The sequence below is a fragment of the Diceros bicornis genome, chromosome 25 (assembly GCF_020826845.1).
Source record: "Diceros bicornis minor isolate mBicDic1 chromosome 25, mDicBic1.mat.cur, whole genome shotgun sequence".
Lineage (NCBI taxonomy): Eukaryota > Metazoa > Chordata > Mammalia > Perissodactyla > Rhinocerotidae > Diceros > Diceros bicornis.
The window spans coordinates 17842976-17870312 of NC_080764.1; the positions used below are offsets into that span (position 1 = coordinate 17842976).

The window sequence follows — 27337 nt, forward strand, 5'->3', positions numbered from 1 at the left end:
TTTTAAATATTTTTGAAATCAGCCTCTTTAGTTCTCTGTAAGCCTCTTGAGGAAAGGAGATGGCTAATTAAAATCTCTGGCTGGCAAGTCTTTAGGTTCTTCTCCATTTTCCCATCAACAGGCATGATATGAAGAGTAAGGGCTGATACTGGTTTGTACTTGACAATTTACAAAGTACCCACCACCACCTGATGAACAAACAGGCACAAAAGATCCTGATTCACGGCGAGGAGTGGGGTGCGAGGGGGGATGGGGACATGGACGGGACTCCAAGGGACAAGGGGACCTACTATGCCATAAAACCAGTCCCTTGGCTCCACACCCAGTGCTGTTTCTGGGACATTACCTCCTTGGGAAGGGCAGGGCAGTTGGGCCCAGTCACCCCCTAGAAAGGAGATCCTGGGCGCACAGGATGCCCAGGCGTGAGCCCAGGAGCCTCAGCCAGGCCCGTGAGGGAGCTGGCCGTGATATGAGCGTGGTGTTAGCTGACACTGAGGGGAAACCTGGGCCCGAGGAGAAAGGCACCTCAAATCCTGAATGGACAGCAATGATAGTAAGGGTTCACTGAGTCTCTTACCACCTGAACCAGCCACGCAATGAGGTACACAGAGCTTTTAAAGCTGCCAGAACGTGAAACCACAACTACCAGTAGTATGCCTGGAAATGTCTGCAGTTTCTTCAATGACTCCGTTCACATTTATTGAGTGCCTACTGTGCACCAGGAACAGGGAAAAGTAACAGTGAACAAAATAGGCAGGGCCCTACTCTCATGGCTCTCAAGTCAAGTTACCAAAAACTATATGTACTAGAGGCTAGAAGACAAGAAAAAGGAAAACAAGGCATTGCTGAGGAAGCACGAGAAAGGAGAGGCAGGGCTAGGACTAACGGTGAATCTAGCCTTTGTTGAGAGAAATAGTGCCATTTTTTATCCCTTGGGTGGTGACAGGGACAAGGATGGGCCTGAGAGGGACTTATTAAGGGTCAACAGCCCAAGGGCATTTGCACTTGGCCTCATCTAAACAACCTTCTTCAGTCCTGCCACTCATAGAAATGCACCCCTGCTTGGCCCACCACTTTCGCAAACAGAAAACCACTAACTGGGAGTCTCCCTCTGCAGACCGAAGGGCGAGGCGTGGAGTATAGCTGCCAGGAAGCTCCCATGTAGAAACATTCACCTTATCCTCGAGTCCCAAGGCCAAGAGAACACAGGCTATAAAACAGCCCTGAACCCCTGCACCCTCAGTGGTGAAATAACTTCCTTTACCCCATGCACACTAGATTCGACTTGAGCTTTAACTCCTATCCGCTGCAGGGGAAGGGGACAGAGGACAGAAGAAAAGAGTCTGTTCTAACCCTTTCACTTCCACCAAACCCCAAATTCTAAATGGAATGCTTGCCCTTCCCTCTAGCTTTCTCTCTCTTTGCCAACATTTTACTTCTCATTGGTGGCATTTCTTGAAAATGCTACCTTCTCCAGGAAGCCTTCCCTCTACCCTCTGGCCAGAGCTAACGGCACTCTTCTTTGTACACCTGCAGCACACCTTCTGTATCTCCATGACAGTGCTTCATTCCTTGTACAGCCATTTTCCTCCCCTAGCTTCTTCCGACTCTCCTTAATAAGGCAGGGACTGTGTCTCTTCCACCACCAGCGTCAAGTACATGACAAGTATTCATTTGGTGTCAGCTGAATTGGAATCACTGACTCCCATTTGGTACGGCTTCAACCAGAACATTTGCAAACTGATATCACTACACATTTACAGGCCTGGCACTGCCCAAGTTCAAGTCCTGGAGCAGAGAACCTGCCACGTGAACCTACCTTGTTAGGCTTAAGACTCAGTACTCCCTGGTCCTGTCACACTCTTATCTGAATATCAAACTCTGTTACCACTTTATTATTTTTATTGTTTTCAGTCATCTCACTGTAACAACTGTGCTATGTATGCTCTGCTCTTAATTTCTCTTCACTTTGGCTGTTTTTCCAAGTAAAGGTGAATAACAGCTTTCATCCATTGGAATTTATGAACGAGGTTAATAGCTGTAACTGTCCATTTCATTTTTCTACTCCAGCTGAATAGCACATTTCATAGGTTTCTTGTGTTCAACAAGGCAGCAAAGTACAAAGATTTAAAAAATAAAAAGATCTGAGTTAGGAGCTACAAGTGCAGGGTTTGAGGCCCGGGTCTATCATTAATTTGCTGCCTGACTTTATGCACATCACATCTGCTCTCTTCACCTTGTTTTTCTGAGCAGGTTGGGCCAGTTATAAGGTGCCTTTCAGCTAGGAATTGCTAAAATGCCATAAACCCAGAGTTCCATGACACATCACTATAAGTTCTGAGAAATTAAATGTGCTCATGGCAGGCATGCTTAATAACATGCAACTACGCTTTCTTTCAACAATTCACTGGAAGTAGAGTTTCTGGTGTAGGGGAGGCAACAGAAAATTTAAAAGCTTCAAAATGTCTAGACACTTGTTTAGTTGATAAAAGACTCCATGTTACAACTGGGCTTTAGTGGATCTAAGCAGAAACTTTTCTTTGAAGCCAAAATGCCCATTACTACTCTATTAAGAAACTGCCTGTTTCTTCACATAGTCATATTAATAATACCTAACTCATAGGTTGGTATGAGATTTCATTTAGTCAATACGTGTAGAGTGCTTGGAACAGTGTCTGACACTGAGTAAACAGGTTACGGGTGTTTGCTATTATTAGTATTATTTGCTTTTGTTGTTGTCATCATCATCATTTCAGGCATTAAAAACTCTGGAAGGAAGAACTGTTTTATCCCATGATGATAAAAGCATGTTCTCCCATAGATAAACAAGACTGGTAGTGAACCTGGACAGAACTCTTGGACTTGTTTGAAATACAAAAACCAAAAGTAAATGGACCATCACAGTGTAAATAGTCTTCTGCAAGTTCCTTCACACCTAGTCTTCCCTTTTTGGTCTTGGGTTTCCACATATGTCATCTGGGGACAAAGCTACCTGACTCAAAAGGCACTGAGGGTAATGAGACTGCTTTTAAAACTATTTTGGATTCTCTCTTAGAATAGTGATAATGAAAACAGGCTGTTTCTTTAAGAAAGGTAATGCTTGTCATACTAACAAACTTAGATCTACCTAACCTTCACCATTGCAACTCACAAGCAAACCAAACAACTTTTCAGGAACACTACATCTCATCCTACCTGGAGGATTTTCTCACTGGCCAAAGGTGAAGTCAAGGTGAAGACAGATGATAACTGCAAGCAAAACCTCCAACACTACAGTGGGTCACTATTCAAAGAGAATAATCACATTTTTCACTGTACTGTTTCATATTTTATAATAATAAATGCAACATTATGTCATTCCTTCCAAGGTCAATGACTGAGAGGTAGCAGACACTTAAAATATTGTTGGATGAACGAATGGACAAATGAATGGCGGTACGACCACTGACATTTTAGAGAGGAGTGAATGGGTACAAAGACCTGAAGGGGCTAGTCCTGTGTTCCACCACAGATGGAGGGGAGATGGGCTTTTAGTTTGTTAGTAATTCCTCAGCCTGTGTCCAAATTACTGACTTTACGTCCTTATTTCCTTCCTGCAGCAAACCCTATTTGCCAATGGCCCTGATTTGGTTCAGGACTGCAAAGATCCACCAGTGACAATGCGCATGTCACTAAAGCAGTAAGGACACTGGCTCTGGAGCCAGGTGGACTGGGTTCTTGATCCCGACTCTTGATATTTACTGACTGAAGACGGAGAACGTGCCATTTATAAATTGGGGACGATAATAGTATCTACCTTATAGAATTGTTATGAAGATTAATTTTGAAATAGTCTATGTCAAGTACCTAAGCCCCTACTAAATGCTTGACAGATTGTCAACTATTTTATTCTTACTAAAAGAAGTGATGAATTCCAAAAATGTCAATGTCATAAAAACAAAGACAGACAGAGGATATGTCTCAAATGAAAAGAGACTTCACAACCGAGTGCAACAGATGCTCCTTGACTGGATCCTGTACCAGAGGAAAAACATGCTATAATGGACATTATCGGGTCAGTTGACAACATTGTTATAATATGTGACTCTATTGTCGATATTACAATGTTAAATTTACTGAAGTTGATAAATGTACTATGATTATGTATTTAGGAACAAAGGACCATGACATATGCAACTTTCTCTCAAATGATTCAAATGAGAGAAAAAGAGAAAATAAAGCATATGGAGCAAAATGTTAATAGGTAAATATGAGTAAAAGGTAGACAACAGAGAGTTCTTGGTACTGTTTTTCAACTTTTTTTGGTAAGTTTGAAATTATTTCCAACCAGAAAGTTAAAAGAGAAGAAGTAACAAACTGAAACTTCAAGTCTAATTCAGAATAGTCCAGTCTTCTGAAGTTTTTAGATTTAGAATTTTCCCACCACTGCAATAACGTAGACATCTCTCTATTACAAAAGCTCTTCCAGACACTCAAACTTGTCCCAATGTCCTTCTTGAGCAGTGCCTGGAGAATAAACAGGAAATAGGCCAGAGCCCTTCAGAAGAGGCAAAATAAATTATCCCTCGTAAGAGTTCATTTCTGAGTGGTTTTCCTTTTCCTAGGAAGTCTCCTGGCTTATAGCAGTGGCCTGGCCACTCCTGGCAGTGGTAATAATCCCTCTGTGAACGGCCACTGCCCACCTCACCTGCACCACTCTCCCCCTAACCCTTCATGCTCCAGACACAAAGGGCTTCTTTGGGTTCCTCAGACATGCCAAACTTCCTACTTTGGAGCACTTGCACCTGCTGTTCTCCTCCCCTGAGATGTCTTCTCTCTGATCTTCATGTGATTGGCTCCTTGTTGTCATTCAGATTTGAAATTAAATGTTACAACTTCAAAGTGACCTTCCCTGATATCCCCACTCACTCCATCTAAACGAGTCATCCAGAGCTTAGAACACTACCTGGGATGGGGCGAGAGCTCAACGGGTATCACTGATGAACAAGTTAAGCTATACTCCTATTCATAGGACAACTTGGGTTTCCCTTCTCTTTTATCTCACTCACTTTGCTCATGTTCTTATTATGCAGTCACTTAAAGTACTATAGTTGCTGTCTGCATAGCTATATCCCCACCACATTTTAAGCTGCTTGCAGGAAAGAGCTCCTATTCCCATTGCCTACCTCAACACATTTCCAAGGCACCAATAATTCCAATCAGAAAAGATTCGCAGTTCCAGAGCTTAAAGAAATGTTTACATTGTGTCTTTCCACCATCCTAAAGCTCAATGACAGCAAACATTAACAATTAGAGCTAATAGTTATTGAGTGCTTATTATGACCCAGCTCCCATCATAAGAGCTTTAAATATTTTATCTCCTTGAATCTTCATTATAACCTTATTAGTTAAGGCATTGTTATTATCCCCATTTTATAGATAAGAACCTGAGGCTCACAGAGGTTAAATTTCTTGCCCAAGGGTTCACAGCACCAACAGAGGCACAACTCAAATCCAGGCAGTGGCTCCCTAAAGTCCATGCTTTCTACCACTCTAGGATGGCTGGAGAACATGTGGTGTGCTGCTCATTCTTTCCACTTCCATTCTGCCAAATCGATCTATGCATCACCACATGGACACCTGCACATGTGGTAGCAAGCTGACCTCACCCCCGGGTGGCTGCTCAAGTGCTATACCACGAACAGCATCACTGAAAGAGTCTATTGTTCAAAATAATTCTCATCCACCCCACTAGAGTGACTGAAAATCCTCTATCTGGGAGCCATTCTTTAAGCACTGCAAAATCCCTAGTTAAAACCCAAATATTATCAAAAGGGTTAACTGCTTACAACTAGTATGAGTCACAAACATTCTGAAGTGAATTATTCATATTATCCAGCAGTGTCCTGAGGAATGGAACCCATCTAGTTAAGGTTAGGTCATGGAAAACAGAAATGTCAAGAAACATCTAGTGGTATCATCCTTGAAGACCAGATCAAGGTCAGGTGCAAGGACAAGCATTCCCACATGTGTAGCAAAGGGGAAGGAGACAGAGGAATAAGACTGGGCTCTGAAGAAAAAATTGCAAATGGTGTGGAAAATCTCCATCTTCTGCAAAATGCTGCTTTAGAACCAGTCCCGAACAGCGGCGTTAAAAAGTTAATCATATGCAGCAAAGCAAAAACAAAACCAAACAAAGCAAAAACCACAGAGCAGAGAGGTAGGTGCCTGCTCCATTCAGCTAGAGAATACTGGTCTTCATCAAATTAGAGCCAACAAAGAGCTAGATAAAATCCAACAAGTCAGGCATTGTCTTAAAAAGCAGATGTTCGCGCTACACATAACATTACAGCACCAGGGAGAAGGATTTCTAGGCACTTTTCACACTTGAAAACACTTTATCCCTGGCTGGCTTGTTTTAGTACCTGTGCTTCCCCCTCTGGGGCCCTCAACCCCTCACAAATTAGCATTGAAGGTGCTTCCACAGATGACTGGGTATCCTCAGCCCTGGGCCACTTCAAGTCAGGCAACCTCCACGTGCTGCCAGGAGGATGTATGAAATCCCTGGAAGCAAGAGGAAAAGGCAGGCAGGGAGCCTCCTAAAGTGGGAACCACTGCAGTAACCTCATTATGGTTGGCAGGTAGCAAGGAGCAAGGTCTCTGACCTGGCTGGAGACCATGGGACCACAGGGATCTTGGGGGCTGAGGAGCCCACTGGGGACAAGGACAACTTATCTAGTTTCTTCAAGGTTAAAGTAATAGGACAACCATCTAAGACGATATTTCCCAAACGTCAGTCATCTGAGTACCACTCATCATGCCTGTTTCCATGTCCCCATCCTCACCTATACTCTATCAATCAGTTCTCTTGATCTTAACAAGATTTTTGCCTTTAAATACATTTATTTTAAAAGGAAACTTTATATCATTGTGAAATCGCTCGTTGAATGGAAGTTTTTCCTAATACTAACAAAAACATAACCATGTTCGTCCACCTGCCAACTCGAATCACTGCTGTTACCCCCAGTGGTGCCACCCAGAGTCCCCAGCTTTGGGAAGCACAAGCCATCCCTTCGAGGCCAAGGGTTCGAGCCCGAGCCTGACTGCCATTTCCCGCCTCTTCCCCCTAACCGAGGGTAAGGTCGAGGGGACGCACCGGGAGTCTGCACACCCCTCGCCCACGTCCTCACGGCCGCCCCTCCCCTCCAGCAGCACGTTTCCTGTCAAAACAAACCCTGAGGGAGGGCACCGCCGAGGCCGAGCCGAGCGCCAGGGAAACCCCGGCAACAAACCCCAAACACACGCTTCGGGCCCCGCCCGCCCTCACCGCGGCTCGGTTCGCCCATCCCGGCCCGGCTGGGGGTCGCAGGCGAGAGGGTGCCCCCTCTCGGAGCCCGGATGGTGGGAAGCCCGCTCGCAGCGCGGTCGCTGGCACGGGCCCAGCGGGATGTAAACCGCGGCCAAGCGGCAGCGACCCCGCCGCCTCCGGGGCCCGAAGCCCGCGGCCACCCTGACACACGCCCCGCTCCCACGCGGGACGGCGGTTCGAGGTCAAACAAGGAGACTGGGGGGACCAAGAAGAGGAGCTCCACAGTTCCCGGCCCCGGCGTCGCAGGACTGAGTTCCGAGGTGGGCAGGGGAGGCCCTCGGGCTGCCCTGGAGCCAGGTGTCCCCCTCCGCCAGCCCAGGCCCATCACCTCAGAGCCCGCGACCCCCTTCCCCGGGATGGATACGCACCGCGTCCGATGCGGAGACAGGCGGAGGAGAATGCGACTGAGTGAGCCCGATCGGGGGGTCGGGGGGGGGTGTGTGTGTGTGTCTCTGGGTGTCCCCTCACCGAGCACAGCAAAAACACCTCGAAAACTCACGAGTCCGACAACCCCAAGCCTCCCTGTCTCCCCACGCGGTATTTAAAGGGCCAGGAGGGACGCTAGAGAGGCAGCCACGGCGTGGCCATAACACAACCGGCGAGCGGGGGGAAGACGACACGGGGGAGAGAGGGAAATCCGGGGCACTTCAGGTTCCGACAGCAGAGTTCTGAGAGATTTGATCTATTTCAGCAAATTTTCTCTCACGTTTGGATGAAAGAGACCAAGGAGAGCTTAGATTGAAGGTGTTTGGGATGCGAGAGGGAACGTCCCCCCCCCCGCGATCTGCGAGTGGTGCGGTCCGGGGACTGCTAGGGGCGGGGAGAGAAGTGTTTACGGAACTGGGGCAGCAGTGCCGCCCGGAGCACCCGGCGTTGGAGGCGGGGCCTGTCGGGGAGCTGGGGGGCGGGGCCGAGTGGGGCCGCTGGGGGAGGGGCGAAGCCGCCGGCGGATCCGCTCTTGGGTCGCTGGACTGACCTCCCTGGGCTGCCGGCCCGCATCAGCGTGGACAATGCTGCAAGCTTCCCGGCCCTGAGTGGAACTTTTACTACCCGAACACCCCTCATCTAGACGGGGCGATCCAAATTGGGTGCCCACCATCACACCGTCCACGCATCCAGAGACAGCCCAACCGACAACGTGGCAAGTGCGTTCCCACGCACGTCAGCAACCAACCGTGTCACGGACGTTTGTATCTGCACCTCCACATAAACACGAGTCCAGATTTGCATGTGGCTGGGCGGGACGATTAGCTACTGGGAGTTACACCCAGTCGGGCTCTCTGAAGAAGTAAACTTCGTGTGCATGGAAAAGATAACGCATCTTACTTCCTCTAGGGTTCTTGGCAGCACCTATCTCCAGGAGAAGTTTCGACACTGGTTAATGTAAATAAGCAGTCCCAGGATGGGCTCTGTGCGGTCAGGAACTACTGTTCAGCTCTTGTGGACGTGCTTCGGGTGTACAGAAACACCCTTCCTCCAACCGCGCACATGAAAACCACTGTATCTTCTGCCAGGTGTGAGTTGGTATTACTTGGGAGATAGTTTCATGCAGGGTTGTAAGTGAATTTTGTGTAGGCTGAAGTATTTCTGTTTAGTGATGAAATTATGTCTGGATTATGGAGGCAAAATTGGTTCAAGAAAAAAACCAGACAGGCAACATTTTAAAGGAGAGTAGAAAGCCACTTACCTAGATGGAATAATGCAGTGTTACAACGTGGACTCATCTTGAGTTCAAACCCTGGCTCTGTCATTTACTACCCATGAGATGATAACAATGATAACTATCTCATTGGGTTATTGTGAGGATGAAATGAGACAAAGTATGTGAAGTGCTTAGTGCTGCACACAGTAAGCACTCAGTGTTAGTTATTGAAAGTATTTGGCAAACTACTCTGAACAAACTTAGCCGGTGATCCGTATAAATTTGTATTTGTGTGTCCTTATGCCACTCTCTCCTTTTTCCTAAAATATACAGATCAAGAGATTGAAAAGAAAATGCTGTTGCCACCCAGCTTCTTTCCTATGAACCTGCCCTTGTTTATATCATTTGTTGGAATCAGCAGTCAGGATGACAGAAGCCTCCAATTTCAATTCTTGCCAAATAACAACCACCACACAACTGCCATCACCACCCTGAAAACTCCACCATAGAAAGACTAACCAAAAATATCCCCCAAACTTCTGGACACTGTGACAGTGACACATTGCAGCTTTGCTTCCTTTTTAAGCGTTGTAGGAGCTTGTTAAGTATTGTTTTTGCGCTATAACTTGGAGCAGGTGAGCATGAGTCAGGAGAGTTGTCCGGTCTACCTGGGTGACCAGCTGCCTGACCCTAGGCATGGCACTTATTTTGAAGCTCAAATATGTAACTCTCAAAGCACAAGGAAGCAATTTTTGTCAAAGCAGATGTGTCAAGTTTCAGCTTGCGCTGTGGTGAGAACCTTGAGATGGAAGAGGTGGGGTAACATCAGAGACCCAAGCCAGGGAAAGAAAATATCTTGGAAGCACAATCTTCTGTTACTTTGACGTAAAATAACTTGCTATCTGGAAACCTTTTGGTCAATTACCTGACCAACCGCCCTCAGCCTGGCTTGTATATAAAAGCACTTTGAAAAAATATGGTGCTATAAAATATTAGACAGTTCCCTTAAAAAACGAACCTTGTCTCACATTCTTGCTCAGAGAGCTCAGGCAGTCAGAGTAAAATCCTTCTTGCTCAGATTAGGTTCATGACCTTCTGAAAAAAATATATGAAAAGACAACCTCTTTAGTAAGTAAAATAATTAGCTTTTTATTTGAATAGGACGTATTGTGACACCTAATTTTTCTAACTTTCCTTTTTTGAACCAGTTAGGGAACTCATGGTAATACAGTCTGTTTTCCCCGTAAAAATTACACAATAGACTAATTTTGATCTATTGCCTTTGGCAGATGACTATGGGCAGATCAAAATTTTTGCTCGGTAAAGAAATATAAACACTTCTTTTCTTTTTACACATCTTTAACCTGAGTTTTAAATTACAGTAAATCCTTGAAATAAATAAGAAAATCCAAAAATGTAATTTTAATACGGATTTGCAACCTCTCAACCATTTAACTTTTATAGTGGAGTTGTATCTGTGCTGATCTAGCATAATGTAAATTCTACTATTCTACTCAGATAGGACAAGGTGTGGGAAACACAACAGAATAATTTACACGCTGGCAGTGATTTTGCCCGCTATTTTCTCTTTGGGAGTGGTGAGGCTTCTGTTCCTGAGTTGTTCTCAGTTTCTGAGCTTCTCATTATTTTCTGAGCTTCTCATTACGTTCCAAGCTTCTTTCCCAGGGCTGGCTTCATGAGCATACAACTTGTGCAGTTGCACAAGACCCTACACTTGAGAGGGCCTCACACTTGGTTTAATGTTCTGCTGCCAACATCTTGAAATTCTTAATTTTTGAACAAGGGGCCCTGCATTTTCATTCTGCCCTGAACCTTGCAAATTACGTAGCTGGTCCTGATCTCACAACCCAGAATGTGTCTCGTGTTTAAAGGTGCTTATTTTCACTTATCCTGTCCCCAAATGCAAATCAATTATTTTATCTAGTACTCAGTTGAAGAAACATATATTGTTTCAATGCTACAGGCAAAAAAACTGAGTGTATCCCAGGTCTTCTAGCCCATTTAAGGAAATTTCAAGAATGATTTTGAGTGCACATGATTTTGACCTTAGGTTTTTTCTTTAGAAACTAACCCCTCACATAAGATGTGACTCCACTGTAAGTAGAAAAATTGATTAAATTGAATCCCATCTCTTTTTCTACCCCCATCTATCTCAAGGTGTTAGGAAGGGCTAAAAGCAGAAAGGGGGTGTGAGGGGTAGGCAGTAGAAAGTAGAAGGAAGAAAAATAATTTGGCTAATATAAATTAGATAATTGGTTACTGAATGTTCAAAATTTAACCAGACCTTCTTGTCAGATTTTGTCATTCTTTTTCTTTTGGTGTTGAAGATAAGGCAGATCTAGATTGTTGACTGGTTTTGACCATTAATCAAAACACTGATGCTTGGTCGAGTTTCCAAAGCACCAAAACCAGTTTTTCTCCTGACTCCATTGAACTGAATTAGTATAAAACTGGAGGTTATTTCTCATTCCGATTGCCTGTACCCTCACACCCAGGACACAGCCCCAGACCCTGACCCCTCACATACTAAAAGGAAAAACGTTCTTAGTATCCCCCCTTCACCCTCCATGGGCCCTCTCCACTTACCTGGAAACCACTGTTGTCCCCTGGAAAGCAAAAAAGAGTGAGGACCAGCAGTGAAGACAAGGCTGGGCAGGAAGTGGGAGGGGCCAAAAAGAGTTGAAGCTCAAAGGAGCACCTATGGGAGGCCAAAGAGGTGATGGCTTAGAGCCCCAGCCAAGACAGTCATGCTCTTTCCCCCACCTCTGGGCCAGTAGGGAGTCGTTTTCTAAATGCCTTCATAGTCCTGTTCAGCCATGGGTGAACATTTAGGCCCTCACTTTAAAAATCAATTGGAATACCCAGTGGGGTGGGGGAAGAGCTTCTAAAATAAGAGGCAAAACCCAGAAGACATAGAGGAAAAGATTAAGAAATATGACTCTTCAGATAGAGTGTTCAACATAAAAACATGAGTTATAGAGCAATGGTTATGCAGTGATAACCATTTATGCTTGAAAGAGAACTTGCATTAGAGAGTGCATATGTGAAGTCTGTGTGTATGAGATACATAGAAATGGACTCAAAAGTTATCCTCCAAACTGTTTAAGAAGCAGGTAGGGAAATGTTCCTGATTTATTCTATATACGTACAAATGTCTTATTTCTTTTACAGTGAGAATGTGTTCATTCATATGTTACTAATGTAATTTCACACTGCCATACAATGATACTGCTCTTAACATCGTATGTCCCCCTACATATACCTTAGTGGTGGTGGGCTGTTAACACTACACAAGAAATAACTTTCCCATCTCCTTTTTCTTCATATTTTAAAAGTCATAATAACAGATGGAGCTTTTTATATAAACTATAGAAAGGAATAGATTTGCCAAAGTCCCCTCAAAATTATGCTGGGTGGGAGAATACTAATCTTTACTTTTTAAGTTGTTCCCTTCAAGCCAATTCTTAGGCAGTCAAAGTGCATGGAATTTACTTTCGTTTTAAAAACATATTTTGCCCCAATCTGTGACCTCTAAGGGTTTCCTTCCTTTAATGATAAACTGGAAAGGCGTTCTTTCCCGAAGTGGTATCAGACTTAAATAATTATACTACCTTTTGAGGATGAAAAATTGAGAGCCCTGAACATTCAGAAGCATGTACAGTAGCTTTTAGCTGAGTTCCTGAGGGTTCTGGTGGAAGGTATTATATTAGGGCCCTGAGGGTTTATGAGTGACCAAAGGGATATTCAGTGACTCGCTGAATTGGCAAGTCAAGAATAGAAACCAGACCTCATTTCCTGGCTTCTCTCTACACACACACACACACACACACACACACACACACACACACAGACACGCAGTGTCACGTGCAAAGTATTGCCTATTGGCATAATTATTTCATTTCCATAACAACATGTCAACAAGCATACCAGCACTATACCAACTGAGTGCCCGAGGTATTTATAATTACATTCCATTGCTCTAGAAGGGTGTTTGGACCAGGAACTGGGGTGGCTATGCCTTCCAGAAAGCAAGGAGAATGGAATGCTGCCAACTCTCCTAAAATATGAAGCTGTTTATGCTTCTCTCATATATATGTGAAGCGGTCAGAGAAAAAAAAAAAAGAATTCTGCTATAAGAAAACCTGGAGTAAAGAGCAATAAGGCATTCCTGGCTGATTCCCTGAGAAGGATTCCTGGCCATGATGTTGTTCATGTTACAAGTACACTTGCATGTACATAATGGCAAATCCTGAAAAGCTGGGTACAACATAATTGTGTACAAGTGAATTTTAATGCTTAAGCCGAATTCTTTATTTCAAGGAAGGTTACTGTGATTATAAAAATTTTTTTTAATTTACAAGTATATGTAGATCAAAGTTTTCAAAGAGCAAATGAATTAAGGTACAAACTAACTGTATATAAAGAGCAAATGTAGTATGTTGGAAGGAGGATATGCTTTGGATTCAGACAGACTGGAGAGCTCATAACCAAGTTCTACTGCTCTGTACATATGCCCTTATCTTCACAGGTGTAAAATGGGGATAATGATGTTGTGAGGGCCATTTGTCATTTTGATGGTCCAGCTCCCCAAATGGTAGTCCCATTATTACTATTTACTATAGAAGCCAAAGTGGGGAGTGATGGGGTAATTGCATTAACACTTTACTACTGAAGCTGAAAGGGGGAAGGACATTCTCTCTTCCCAGACCCTGACAGCTGGGCCGTAGGCATGGGACCTAAGCGTGTCCTATTAGATGCTGCCCACTGTGGGCAGATAGGGATGATTCACAGAGCCTGCAGTGGTGGTGTCCAGCGCATGGTGTCCTGAGCAGATCATCCCTGTGGTATGATCTTAGCTATGCCTGGCTTCCTTTAGTTCTTTTCCGAGCCTGGTTTTACAGCCTTCCTCTCGATTCCAGGAGCTACCCAAGACTATTCTAGTATGTCTGTTCAAAGTATCTATTATTGGCCACTAAAAACCTTGACTAGAATAAGTACTTACCCCACAGTTTGTTGGAGAATTAAAAGGGATAATATATATAAAGAGTTGAGCAGAGTGCCGGATACATTGTATGGATCCATAAACTATAGCTACTATTATCATACTCTTGTTATTTACTGATTTAATATTTACAGTTTCAGCTGGTCCTGAGCAACTTAAAGGTCTGTGACATGTGATAATTTAAAATTCTGCCAAGGAACAAATTTGAATCCAACAAGTTGGTGGTACAGGAGCCGTTTATTTAGCTAATGAGAGAGCCTAACAGACCATCCTGTATTGACATATCAATGTGAGTATGGCCATTCTCTACTCAATAGACCAGTAAGTCAGGACCCGTTCTGGAAAACAAGAATCTATTCCATATAGTTCAATAGACGGAATTCAATAAAGAGAAGAAACTGTATAGAGGTGAGAAGAGCTAAAAGTCCTATTATGGGATGGTGAAACAACTCAGATAACAGAATCAGTGGGAAGCTACTCCCATCCCTAGAGCTAAAGGAACAAAGGGACAAAAGCCGGGGCCTGGGAGTCAGGACTGCCCAGTGGGCCCTGAGACTGTGGAACGAGGGACTGATGAGTAGGAGGTAGAACCACAGAGGAGATAAGCCACTACTGAAGGAGTTTTCTCAAGGAGCAGAGAGGGGAGGAGAAGGAGGGACAGGAGTGGGATCTTCTTCCTTCTTCCCATCCTCCCATGTCCCTCCAGGGTCACCCATTAGCCAACCCATGAAGCCAGTTGGCAGGGAGGCTGGGAAATGTTTTCAGGGATCAGCCCCCAAAGACACAGAGCAGAGCAAGGGAAGGGTAGAGAAAGCAGGGAAATAATAACAGATAACCAGTAAAGTAAATTTCATTAAGGGCAAGAAAGGGAAATAATAACAGATAACCAGTAAAGTAAATTTCATTAAGGGCAAGAAAGGATCATTTACATTTTAAAAAGTTTTATCTGATGGCGTTTTATTAGGAGAATTACATTCTAGATTGGTATTTGCTACTTGGGGCATTCAAGAACTATCCCAAGAAAATGCCGTGGGTCTGCAATAATCCCTCATTCAACAATTATTCATTCATTAAATTAGCAACTTCTGATAAGTGCCTAGTATGGCGTAGGCTCTTTGCCAGGTGCTGGAGATAAAAAAAGTTAAATGAGATAGGCACAATTCCTTTTCATAAAGCTGCATTTTAGTAGGGGAACCCTTCTTACAATTCTAGTACAGTTCTTGGCACATATGAGGAACTCAACAAACACTTATTTTACAAATAACTCTATAAATGAATAAAGAATATATTGGTTAAATACTTCACCCCCACCATTGTTCTAAACATTATTACCTATGGGAAGAAAAGGTGAAAATAAGGACTATAAATGAACTTTTAATTACAAGAGGGGGTGAAAGGGCTAATAGAAAACGTATTAGAATTGGAATATGATTCTCTGCTTTTACATGTTCAATTTAATTTAAAGAAAATTGTAAAAGCACCGCTGAATTAGTTTATTGAGGGCTTCTTATGTGCTGGATATCAGTAGGTACAAGGAAAATATAAATGAGCAAGAAGCCATGACCTTTGCCCTCATGGAATCACAGTCCAGTGAGAATATAGACAAACAAATGGGCTATTTTACTATTATCTGACAAATGCTAAGAGCACAGATATAGAGCCAAACGGGCAGATCTGGTTTCTAATCCCTGTTTGGTCACTTATAAGCTGAGTGATTTGGGCTGGGTGAATTTAGCTAAGCTTCAATTTCATCTGTAAGAATGGGCTAATAGTAATAACGTCTTCTTAGTATTAAGCAACATGAGATAATGCATGTGTCTAACCATGGGCCTGACATAGTTGGTGCTCAATAATGTTAGTAATTATTATTATTATTAAGTAATAATAATAATATAACATTATATTATGTTAAGAACAATTACCCCAAAACATGGATATCTCTCCAAACATTATCCAAAAACTTAGAAATAGTCGAAAGGGATTGCTAGCTGTTGTTTCAGTATAATGCTGTGTAGTGCAGCGTAGCAGAAGACCCTTTCACGGATTAACAGACTGTCTGGCACTGTGTACCTTTGTTGGATTTACTATTTACTATCGGTTCAGATATTTTACAATTTTGTAAAGGTAGATGTTCATTTATTGAAAGCTGATAACAACACAGATGATTCTTGTCCATTACCACTACACATGAAATTATTTCTGTTCCATAGAAAAGACAACCCATGGATTACTGTTTATTGCCCCTATGACATTAGCCAATTTTGGATCTAACCCAGTAATCTTAATCTAAGATTTCTTTAAATGTTTTTTTGGTAGGATATATAAACCTCTGTTCCTCAAATGCTCCTTAAATTGCCTTTATCATTTTACTGGATACCCCTTTAATTAATAAAATGAGTAAATTTTTTTAAACTTGTGTTTGTTCTATTTTACAGAATCATGTTTTTTAACTTTTTGAAAATTAAATCTTGACAAATAGAAGTCAATGCAAGGTGCCATGCAGGAGGAGCGTGCGATCTAGACCTGAGGACCAGGCAGGGCTTCCAAGAGAAAGTGGTATCTAAGCAGACATGGATGAAAAGTTCTCAAGGGACTTCAAGAGATTAGATGCAAGCCCATAGAGACAGTATTTGGGTTAAATTCATTGTAGAAAAATACCGTTGATGTTAGCTGAACTGACTTGGAAGAAACTTGGCACTGCTTAGCCAAAAATCTGGATTGGTTTAAACTAATTCAGCGGTGCTTTTACAATTTTCAAAAATGGCAGTAAATGGCTCATTTTGGCACTGCCAGTACATGCAAACTGTGGGACATTCATTGTTCCTGCTAAATGAGGTGAGGAATTCACTGCAGTTTCTAGATCTAGGGAGACAGTCCTGAGGGATTTCCTCAGGAGCCCAGAACTGAAACATTCGCTTGGTGTAGAGGGCACTGAAATCAGTGGCTTTCAGCCCACAGTGTTTTGTTGGAATTTGCATGCCTCTGACCTCATGTCTCTTATATGTGACCTACTTCATTCATTTACATGATTCACCTGGCCCTTTTGGCATTTATGTTATCTCCATGAAGGAAACAATGGCCTTTAGCATTATTTTCACCTATAAAATCTGCTAAGCATGACTAGATAGAAAAACAGACTTCAGGCAAGCTTGTATCACACAAGCGTGTATCACACATGCCTTATAATGACGTGATTACATGAAAGTCACGCATTTTAGACTGTTAGTTCCTGGGGTTTAATGACTGTCCAATTCATCTTCATAACTATGAAGACGAGCAATTTGATTGTCCAAGGACTGAACTCAGAGGCTCATCCCAGGTTGCCTGATTGTGAGCCCACTGAGTTTTGGGGGGTTCTTCTCCACTAGCAGGTGAGGTTGTGCCCAAATTCAACTTCTCATGAGCGCCTAAGCTCTCCAGGAGCTGGGCCACTAGTGTTTACCGGCACTCTTTTCAACAGCTGCCTCCTACTAGCAGACCGCCTGGTGGCCACGGTAAGGACCACCATGTTTCTTCCAGGCAAGGTCATTCTCATGCTTGCTCCATAAAAGGGGGGCACACCAGGGATGGGGGTTCCTTTTCTGCAGCACAGCTCTGAAGTGCGTTCAGCTATGTCCTTACCCAAATGCGCTTCTCTGTATGTACCAAGAGAACAGGAGATACTTCTGCCTGTGCGTTGAAGCCTGCAGCGAGCGATGCTTGCTGATGTTTGCCCCAAAGCCTTTGTCAGACAATAACCCTCTCTACGCATCTTTATTTTAATCTATATTCTTTCACACAGTGCCTGTCACACAGTAGACACTCAATGCTGTACATACTGATCGATAAGATGACCTTATACGCAAAACCTCTAAATATTGGTTGGGAAGGCAGAAAGCTAGTTGATAGGGAAATCACTAATTAGGAGGAAAATTAACTCTGACAAACTTTAAATAAAACTTTCTTTTCTTCTTTTCGCTTTGCTTGAAGACCAGGAAATATACAATGCAGTCAGAGGGATCAGAGAGCTAATTGTAAAAGGTAAGAGGGAAATATATTCCCTTATCTCTGTCCCTTTAAAGAAGATCTGAAGCTACGGAAGCTAACTGCAGAGGTTCTTGTGGAAAATCTAGATAGATTTTCTGGAGTTAGGATAAGCTGAAACGAACCCCAGGTAAACTAAAGATCAGTTAGGACTTCCCAGAACTTTGTAAAAACGAGTGTTTGGGGGCTGGTTCGGTGGCATGGTGGTTAAGTTCTGCGCGCTCTGCTTTGGCAGCCTGTGTTTGCGGGTTGGGGTCCAGGGCGCGGACATACACCACTTGTCAAGCCATGCTATGGCGGTGACCCACATATAAAACAGAGAAAGATTGGCACAGATGTTAGCTTAGGGCCAATCTTACTCACCATAAAACAAAACAAAACAAAACAAACCAGTCTTTGATTAAGCAGTGATTCAAACAATATAATTGTTTATAAAGACATATAATCTAAGCATTTCCTTTGGGAGTTAGTAGCAGGGGTGGGAGAAACAAGCATGATTGAAATTAGCATAAAAGATGGTGAATTTATTAAGATAAACCTAGATTTGAATTGAAGCCTTGCCACCTCTTGGCCTTACCACAGTTAGATATTAACATGTGGCTGAGTTCTGGCCAGTGGAATGCGAGAGGAGTGATGGGTGCCACTTTCCAGTCTGGCCCTTAAATACCACTCTCCCCTTCCATGGACTGTGGGCAGATAATGTGGAGGCCTCAGAAGACAGAAGTCACAAGATGGAAGGAACCAGGGTCCCTGGCTGCCTGCTGGCCAGGAATGCCCATTGGGACTTTATGAGAGTGAGAAGTAATCTGTTATTTAGATTTGGGGCAATTGGCTTTACCTTCATTTAATATGTATATATATATATATATACACACACACATATATATAATATAAAAACATAATTATATTATAGACTTTAATTTATTATATATAATACATAAAATAAATATGTAGTAATATATTCATTATATATCACATATAAAATATATGACTATAGTATATACCTTCCTTTATTATATATAATATATAATATATAGCATATATAATATATAATAAATATATAATATGCTTCTATTGAGCAATTACCATGTGTCAAGCACTATCCTAAGGACTAAAGATACAAGATAGTCAAGGGCCCAGGCCTCAGGGAGCTTACAATTTAGGAGGGAAGACAGATAGTAATTCATAAATATATACCATGATTTTAGGCAGCAACAAGTGCTATGGGAAAAATAATGCCCAGGAAGGGACTGAACATGATGGGGGGAAGGGGATGGAAAAATGGTCAAGGAAGGTTTCTCAGGGGGTCAGCCAGTTATTAAATGATCAACTCTCCCCCCAACCCACCCTTCTATGCTCTGCTTCATCATGCATAAAAAGGCTGAGGCTTAGACTCTGCAATCTACATTTCTCCCTTGCTAGGAGCTTCCCGTTAAGGCTCTGCTAATTGGGGGTTGTGGGGGGAACTAGAAGGAGACTGAGGCCGGAGGGGAAAGAGGGCCTTGCTCCTTAGCAATGGCCATCACCTTGGCTGGCTTCAGCCTTTTCATCTTTGGCATTCCCACAACCAGTCTCGTGACGTCCCTCAGTGGGCGCGCCAGCAGCCAGCCAGCCCCTCATCTGAGGTCTAGGTCTCAGCTCTGTGGGCAAAGTCAATGGGCTCGTGGTCCTGTGGGAATGCAGATTTATTGGAATGGGGACACTGGAGGAAGAGGAGAGATAGGAAGTAGTTATCTAAGAATGGGCTCTTGATTTTATACTTCGGATATGGTACCATTATTGTCAATGACCCAGACTAGAGCAACCCTGTCTGACAGAGCTTTCAGCAATGATGGAAATATTTTATAATCTCAATATACTAAGCCACATGTGACTACCGAGAACTTAAAATGTGGCTCGTGCAACTGAGGAATACAATGTTGAATGTTATTTCATTTTAATTAATTTAAATTTAAATAGCCATGTTCTGATGGGATAGAATAATACATAGAGAGAGAGTTTCAAGAGAGTATGATTTTAAAAGCACCCAGGATGCTAAGGAAGCATAGAAGAGGTGGGGTTAGCCTAATTTTAGAATTATGGGGGAACTTCCTGGAAAACCTCGATGTTGCCAAATCCAATGGTGAATCCTCAGTCTTCAACCTGCTTGATCTCTGTATGGTACATATCACAGTTTGAACACTCTCTCCATCTTCAAACACAATCTTTGCTTTGTTTCTGTGCTTCAGACTCTCCTACTTCTCTGGCCATTCCTTCTCAGTCTTTACAGGTTCTTCTTCCCCTGATGAGCCCTTTGGATGATGGTGTTCCTGAAGGGTGTGACTTGTCTTTTGTTCTCAATCTGCTCACATCTCCTCTGCAGATATCCTCATCCCCTTCCATGACTTCCATAACTATTTATGTACTGTATCTCTCCCAGCCTCTTCAAATCTAAACCTTTCTACCTTTGAGTGGTTGAGGAACCAAGAGTCACAGAACTGGTTTTAACCATCTCATTCACAAGTCCTATCTAAGTAGTCTGACCTCCCTCTTAGGAGCCTGGGAGGAGTTGTCACCCACTTTCTTGGTATTGCAGGTGATACCATTGCTGTCTCATTTATATATATCCTGTTACATCTGTTCCTTCCACTGGTCCGTATGCAGCTAGGGGCTGCTCGGTTTTCTTCACGGCAGTCTCTCCAGTGCCTGGTGTGGCATTTGGCGCATTATTTGCTTCCTCTTAAATCTTTTGTGAATGAATGAGCTGCCCTAAAGCTGAGTCTTGAGGGGTGAGTTAGCTAGAAGAAGAAAGGGAGTCAGTGTTCCAGGTAAAGGGACAGCATGACAAGAGGCACAGAGGTGAGAAATGGCAGTGTGTACCAAGCGGGGAAAAGCTGGGCCTAAAGAGCGAGAGCAAATGGCTACATTCCACATTATTTAGTTGATTTCTCTTTGTATAATACTCACCAATCTACTTTTTCTTTATCTTATGGAAAATGAGGGAAGAAAGAGAAGACTAGCCTTTGGTCTCATATTTAGGTCCTGAAGCAATGGCCTTGTATCTAGTGGTAGAGCTCAGATATTCTTGTTCATCATATTTCTTTCCACTGTTTTCCAGTATTTTCCAAGGAGATGAGGAAGCTCCACAGAGATCAGTGTCTCTCCTTCCATACCACCGTCCTCAGTGACTTCATATCTTGTATCTTCCTCCTCCTTTCTCCACTGACAACAAGACTTCAAGGAAATACAGAGTTGTCCTCACAAGAATGTTGGAGAACAATTTTATGAAATGTCATCATGCCACGTCCCTACTCAAAAACCATCAGTGGCTCCCCATTACCCCCAAGTAAGGTCCAAACTTCTTAACACAGATTTTAAGGACTTCACTGATAGGGCAGCGCAACCAATTCTTTCTGCCTTCTCTCTCACCAAACTTTCTCTAGTTACTATGGCTGTGTAACAAATTAGCCCCCAAATTTAATGGCATAAAACAACATTTCAATATACTCACAGATTCTGGGGTGTCAGGAATTTGAACAGGACTCAGTAGGGAAGGCTATCTCTCTTCACGATGTCTGAGACCTCAGCTAGAAGACTTGAAGGCAGAGGATAAGCATCACTGGCAAGTTCACACGCTTGCAGGTCTGGCGGTTGATGCTGTGAAGAGTCAAATAACTGGGGTCCTGGGGCATCTCTCTGTGTGTCCTCTCCATGTGGTCTCTCCAGACTGGTGGCTTCAGGGTAACTGGACTTCTCCCATGTGGGTTCCCAAAGCACATATCCTGAGAGAGAGAGAGCCAGCTGGATACTGTATCACTGCATCACCTTTTCTGGCTTTGGAAGTCCCACAGTCTCACTTCTACCACATTCTATTAGTTAGAGGCCTGTCCTCAGGGCCGGCTCATATGCAAAGGGAGGGGAATTAGACCCACCTTTTGTGCGAGGAGCTTCAAAGAATTTGTAGACATGTTTTAAAACTACCACAAACCCCACTTATGCTTTAGGGACACTAACCCACCCACTGATCCTTGAATTTGTGGCCATGATCTTACTTACACACTACCCTTTTGTTGCACTTTGTTGGTCCCACAAATTTACCTCCCAAATTTCTACTCACCATTTACGATTCAACTTAGATACCATCTGCGTTACAATCTTCTACAGGCTCACATTTGGAAGTAATTACACCTTCTCTGTTCTGCTCATGTCCTGTTTCAATTTCCCTTAGGTGACCTGAATACGTAGTTGTAGAATGGATAAGTAGAATAGAATAGTAAAATCTCAGGTGTGAAAGTGACCGTGTTACGTAGAGCATCTTTTTGAGTTTGTTCCTATTTATGTTCCTTTTCCCCTCTGGATTTTAGTGTCTTGAAGGTAGGGATCAATTTTGACTTACTCATAGCAGCCCCCAAACCCCGCTTCCACCTCTAGCTCTCCCAGCAGTGCCATGACCATAGTGGGCTTCAAAGAACGTTAGTTAAATGACTGAGCCTGCCTGCTTCCCCCAAGACACACACACACACACACACACACACACACACACACACGTGCGTATTTTTCTAACTTGCTACTTTTCTATTAACCAGATAATATTTGGTTTGAGGCAGGTTGGAGCAGTTGGAAGAGAGAATCTCCAAATGCTCCTTCTAGCAGACTACAAACTGTACTTACTTATCATGCTTATTAGCATTGTCTTTCTTCTTCCACGAGAATTAAGCTCTATGAGGGCAGGGAGTATTGTTTTGTTCACTTACGTATCCTAAGTGTCTAGAACGGTGCCTGAAACAGTGTAGGCACTTAATAAAAGTTTGTTGAATGAATGAGCAAAAGGATGAAATATTTTCCTTTGGATCCCAAATGCAGCAAAGGAAGGTTGTGACGGTCCCACAACTTCTCTCCTGGGGGAGTAAGAAAAAAATCAGGAAACTCCATTTGCTGGAACAGTTTCCTTGTGGTCCCCAAAGGGATAAGGCTAGAAACTATAAACCAAACCCCAAAATTCATTCAACAAACAAATTGTTGTTTGTTCTCCAGCCATTGAATGAAGAATGCCAAGTTCAAGGTAGTTCAACAGCAGCTAGAAGGATGTGCAACTGTGACATACAACTATCTACTGGGGCTTTGGGGGAAAAAAAATTATTAAAAAAAAAAAAAGATAGTTCAAATGATCTTCAGGCTTGACCAAGTGGTGGGTATCACTTGACAATGTATTTGATAAAGATTAAAAAGTATATAATCTCTTTGACTGGTCTCAGCCTCGGGACTTTGTGTCTTGACCAACAGCACCCTAACTTTGGCAGGCCCTACATGCATGAGAAAAAGAAGACACACTTGACACCATTCCCTTGAGGCTACAGATGTGGTCAGTTCATTTTATTTCAGTGTCTGCTTATTAAGCCTCACTTTCCTATTTTCTGGGTGCTGTGGAAGATTCTGGGATACACCAATAATCAAGTTTAGTGAGGGGTTTAGTGAGTGAGCTAATTTAGTGCAGGAGACAAACATATAAACAGGTAATTATAATAAAATGTTATAGGTGTGGTATCAGATAAACATGCCAGGCATGGTAGGAGGAAGTGATTAACTCCATGTGGTGGTAGGGGGGACAGATAAGACTGCAGAGAGGAGGGGACTCTTAAGTAGGGTTTTGAAGGCTGAATAGGAGTTTCTCAGGCAAACGTAGAATAGGAGAGGGCAGACTGACACTCTAGGGAGAACAAATGGCAGGTACAAAGATATGGATGTATGAAGCAACACTGTGTGTTTAGAGAACTACAATTGGTTATGTATTTCTGGAGTACAAAGTGCCAGAAGGGGAATTACCAAAATTGAGACTGGAGAGCTGGGAAAGGGCCAGAGTATTAATACTTTGTATGCTCCGATAAGCGGCTTGGGGTTTGTTTTAGATGATGAGTTTTCATGAGGAGAGTGAGAGGATCAGTTTTGTACTTAGAAACATCACTCTGGCATCCAGGGGCCAGATGGTTGAGAAGGGCAAACTAGAGTCAAGGAGACCCACTCCCAGAGGAAAAATAATCAAGCTTGGCAGTTTCCTATGCTGCCCACCAGGTGGAGCAAGTAGGCCAGAACAGCCTGGTTGCTGGCTGTGGGGGGTATGGAGAAAGGCTAGAACAGGAGAAAGCACTCACAAGGGGCTGCTTGCATGAGCACGATGCTCCTGAGTCAGGTGCTCATAACTCTGGAAATAACTGTATTGATTAAAAAAATTCTCCAGCAAAAACTGGAAGTCACCTAAATGTCCACAAATAGAGGACACATTAGATATCACAAAACATTCACATCCTGGATTACTAGGAAGCCATTTAAAGGAATGAGATAGCTTTGTGTATTCTTGCATGAAAAAATGTCCAAGGGAAAAAAGTAATTGTAGAAGAGTATATAATATGATCCCTGTTGTGCAAATGCCTAGAAAGATGATCATAAAATTGATATCAGTGGTAGTTTCAACAGAGGGTTTTGGGGCCATTGACTTTGTGTGTGTATCTAACAGTTTTATTGAGATAAATTGACATACAATAAGCACACATATCTAAAATGTACAATTAATAAGTTTTGACATATGTACATGCCTATGAAACCATCACCACAATCACAATAGTGAATATTTCCATCACCCTCAAAAGTTCCCTCACACCCCCTTGTAATCCCTCCCTACCATCCTTCCCCGTGCCCCATCCCCAGGCAATCACTGATCTGCTTTCTGTTCACCAAAGGTTTGCGTTTTCCAGAATTTTACATAAATGAAATCATACAGTATGTCTTATTTTTGGCCTTGCTTCTTCCATTTAGCAAAATTAATTTGAGATTCATCCATGTTGTTAAGTGTATCAATAATTAATTCCTTTTAATTGCTGAATACCATTCCGTTGGATGGATGTCTCACAATTTGCTTATCATTCACCTGCTGATGGACATTTGAATGGTTAATAGTTTCTGGCTACTACAAATAAAGCTGCTAGCAACATCCATAAGCATATTTGCATATGCTTTCATTTTTCTTGTGTAGATACATAGGAGTGGAATGGCAACTCATATGGTAGGTATATTAAACATATTTTTTTTTTTTTTTTTTAGATTTTATTTATTCATTTTTTTCCCCCCAAAGCCCCAGTAGACAGTTGTATGTCATAGGTTCACATCCCTCTAGTTGCTGTACGTGGGACTCGGCCCCGGGTTGGACGGAGAAGTGGTGCCTTGGGGCGTGCCCGGGATCCGAACCCGGGCCGCCAGCATCAGAGTGCGCGCACTCAACCGCTAAGCCACGGAGCCGGCCATGTTTAACTTTTTAAGACACTGCAAAATTGTTTTCCAAAGTGGCTGTACCATTTTACATCTCATCTGCACTGTATGAGCATTCCAGTTTCTCTATATCCTTGCCAGTATCTGACATAATCAGACTTTTTAATTTTAGCTCTTCTAACGGTTGGTTTAAATTTTCATTTCTCTAATGACTAATAATGTACACTTTAATTATACTTATTTGCCTTCTGTAGATCTCCTTTGGTGAAGTGTCTATTCAAATTGTTGTGGTCTATTGGCATTTGTATTTCACTTTATACTTCATAAAGCTTTAAATTTACAATGACCATATAGCTCTTTTATAATAAAAAAAGCTAATTTAAAATATCTCAACCCAGAATACAACAATAATTACACTTTGAACTTAAAACTTAATAGTAGTCTTGTAACCATGGGGCCTCCAGGAGCAGTTCAACGGATTCTATCTTACCAGCAGAGTAATTAAGAGTTGTCTTTCGGGAATGGAGACACCTTGTCCAGTTCAGGCTGGTTGAGACCATCAACCCATCAGTTGTGCCTGCGCAAATGCTGGATAAGTGACCTTTTTGACATCAAGGAGCTAAAAAATCCACCCTCAGATCATGGTGATGCCGCCATTTTGTGAACATGTGTCCTATGACGAGCCATGAAGCTTGACTACGCTTGCGCAGATCATCAATTACCTCACTTCTCCTTACCTTCAATCATCTGTCTCCACACTTCAGACTGTCCTGCCCTTCATCTCATAAATTTTGCTTCAAGGCCTGGATCGGGGAGACAGATCTGAGGACACACGCCCCCTGTTTCCTTGCAGATCCATCTCACAAACTAAAGCTACATTTCTTTTCCCAAAAGCTTATGCCATAATAATTGGCTTTTTTTTATGTGCATCGGGCAAGAGAACTCCAATTTTGTGTGGTTACAGTATATTATGCTAAGATGAAGGCGAATCACCATTATATCCTTAAAAGATAAAATATTTGGTTTCCAGTCTCAAATTACTAGCAAGAGACCTCAAAACCAATGTGACTTTTATTTCCATAGATTCTTGCATTTGAAAGATACCACGAGTTTAGACTCAAATGAACCTGGCTTCAAACTCCAGTTCTTCTACTTATCAGCTGTGTGATCTTGGGCAAATTCTCAGAGCTTCCATTTTCTTTTTTTAGAACAACGTGACATATCATTTACCTCATAGGTTCATTTGGAGGATTCAGTTTGATGTTATGTTATATTTAGCACAATAACTAGCATGTAACGTGTTCCACAAATATCAGAACTTCTATGACAGGCAGTTTGGGTGTCTTGACAACCAATTGGTCCATGCTCAAAATTCAAACTAAGGCTAAAAATAAAGCACAGTCACCATATTTTGTAAAGGAACTGTTGAAACCAATGTCAAGACAGGAACATCCTCTGTGATAACAGAGATCGCCCGTCCTCCCCTGCCCCCATTTATTTTTAAAGAATCTGAAAGAAGAGCCCTGGTTTGCATTTGGTTTTGAAAGAGGGGACCTCCCCCCACAGGAAACAGGAAACTTAGGTTGAAAGTGGACTCCACTGAGCATCTTAGCACATGTTGACTTTTTTTGGAGAACCCTCAGTATCCTCTGTTGCTCAACACACTAAGTGGTCTTGCAGATGCTCATGGTACCCTGCAGGGTGGGGTAGAGCTAATGTCCTGCTCATTTCAAATTGGGCTTATTGTCAGTTTAGAGTTATTGGGGTTAGTGTCAGTCATAAATGCTGTATATTGTGCAACACAATGGAGAGAACCTTGGCAGCCACAGCTAAAAACAAGATTTGGAAGGGAAATGTGAGGAACACCAGCTGAACCCATGCTACAGAAAGGAAAACAGAATTCAAGACTCCTGCATGTCTGGCCCTTGAATCTCTAAAGGGCCCAAATCCACAGGCTTCTCCATCCCCTTGAGCCCCGTGGCCCTTTGCCCCCGCTCTGTTATAGCCCCACTGACCTGGTATGGGGGTTACTTGTTCCATAAGCTGTGAGTTCTTAAGGAAC

General features: G+C 42.8%; 1 protein-coding gene across 2 annotated transcripts in view; it reads right to left on the reverse strand.

The window, feature by feature from the left end:
• The window catches only part of TCP11L2 (t-complex 11 like 2), a 39301-nt gene extending 31414 nt beyond the window's left edge, over nucleotides 1–7887 (reverse strand). For both annotated transcript variants that reach the window (XM_058568512.1, XM_058568511.1), the window contains exon 1: nucleotides 7717–7887. The gene's annotated coding sequence lies outside the window, so the exon portion shown is untranslated. The remainder of the gene's footprint in view (nucleotides 1–7716) is intronic.
• Nucleotides 7888–27337: the final 19450 nt, after the last annotated feature.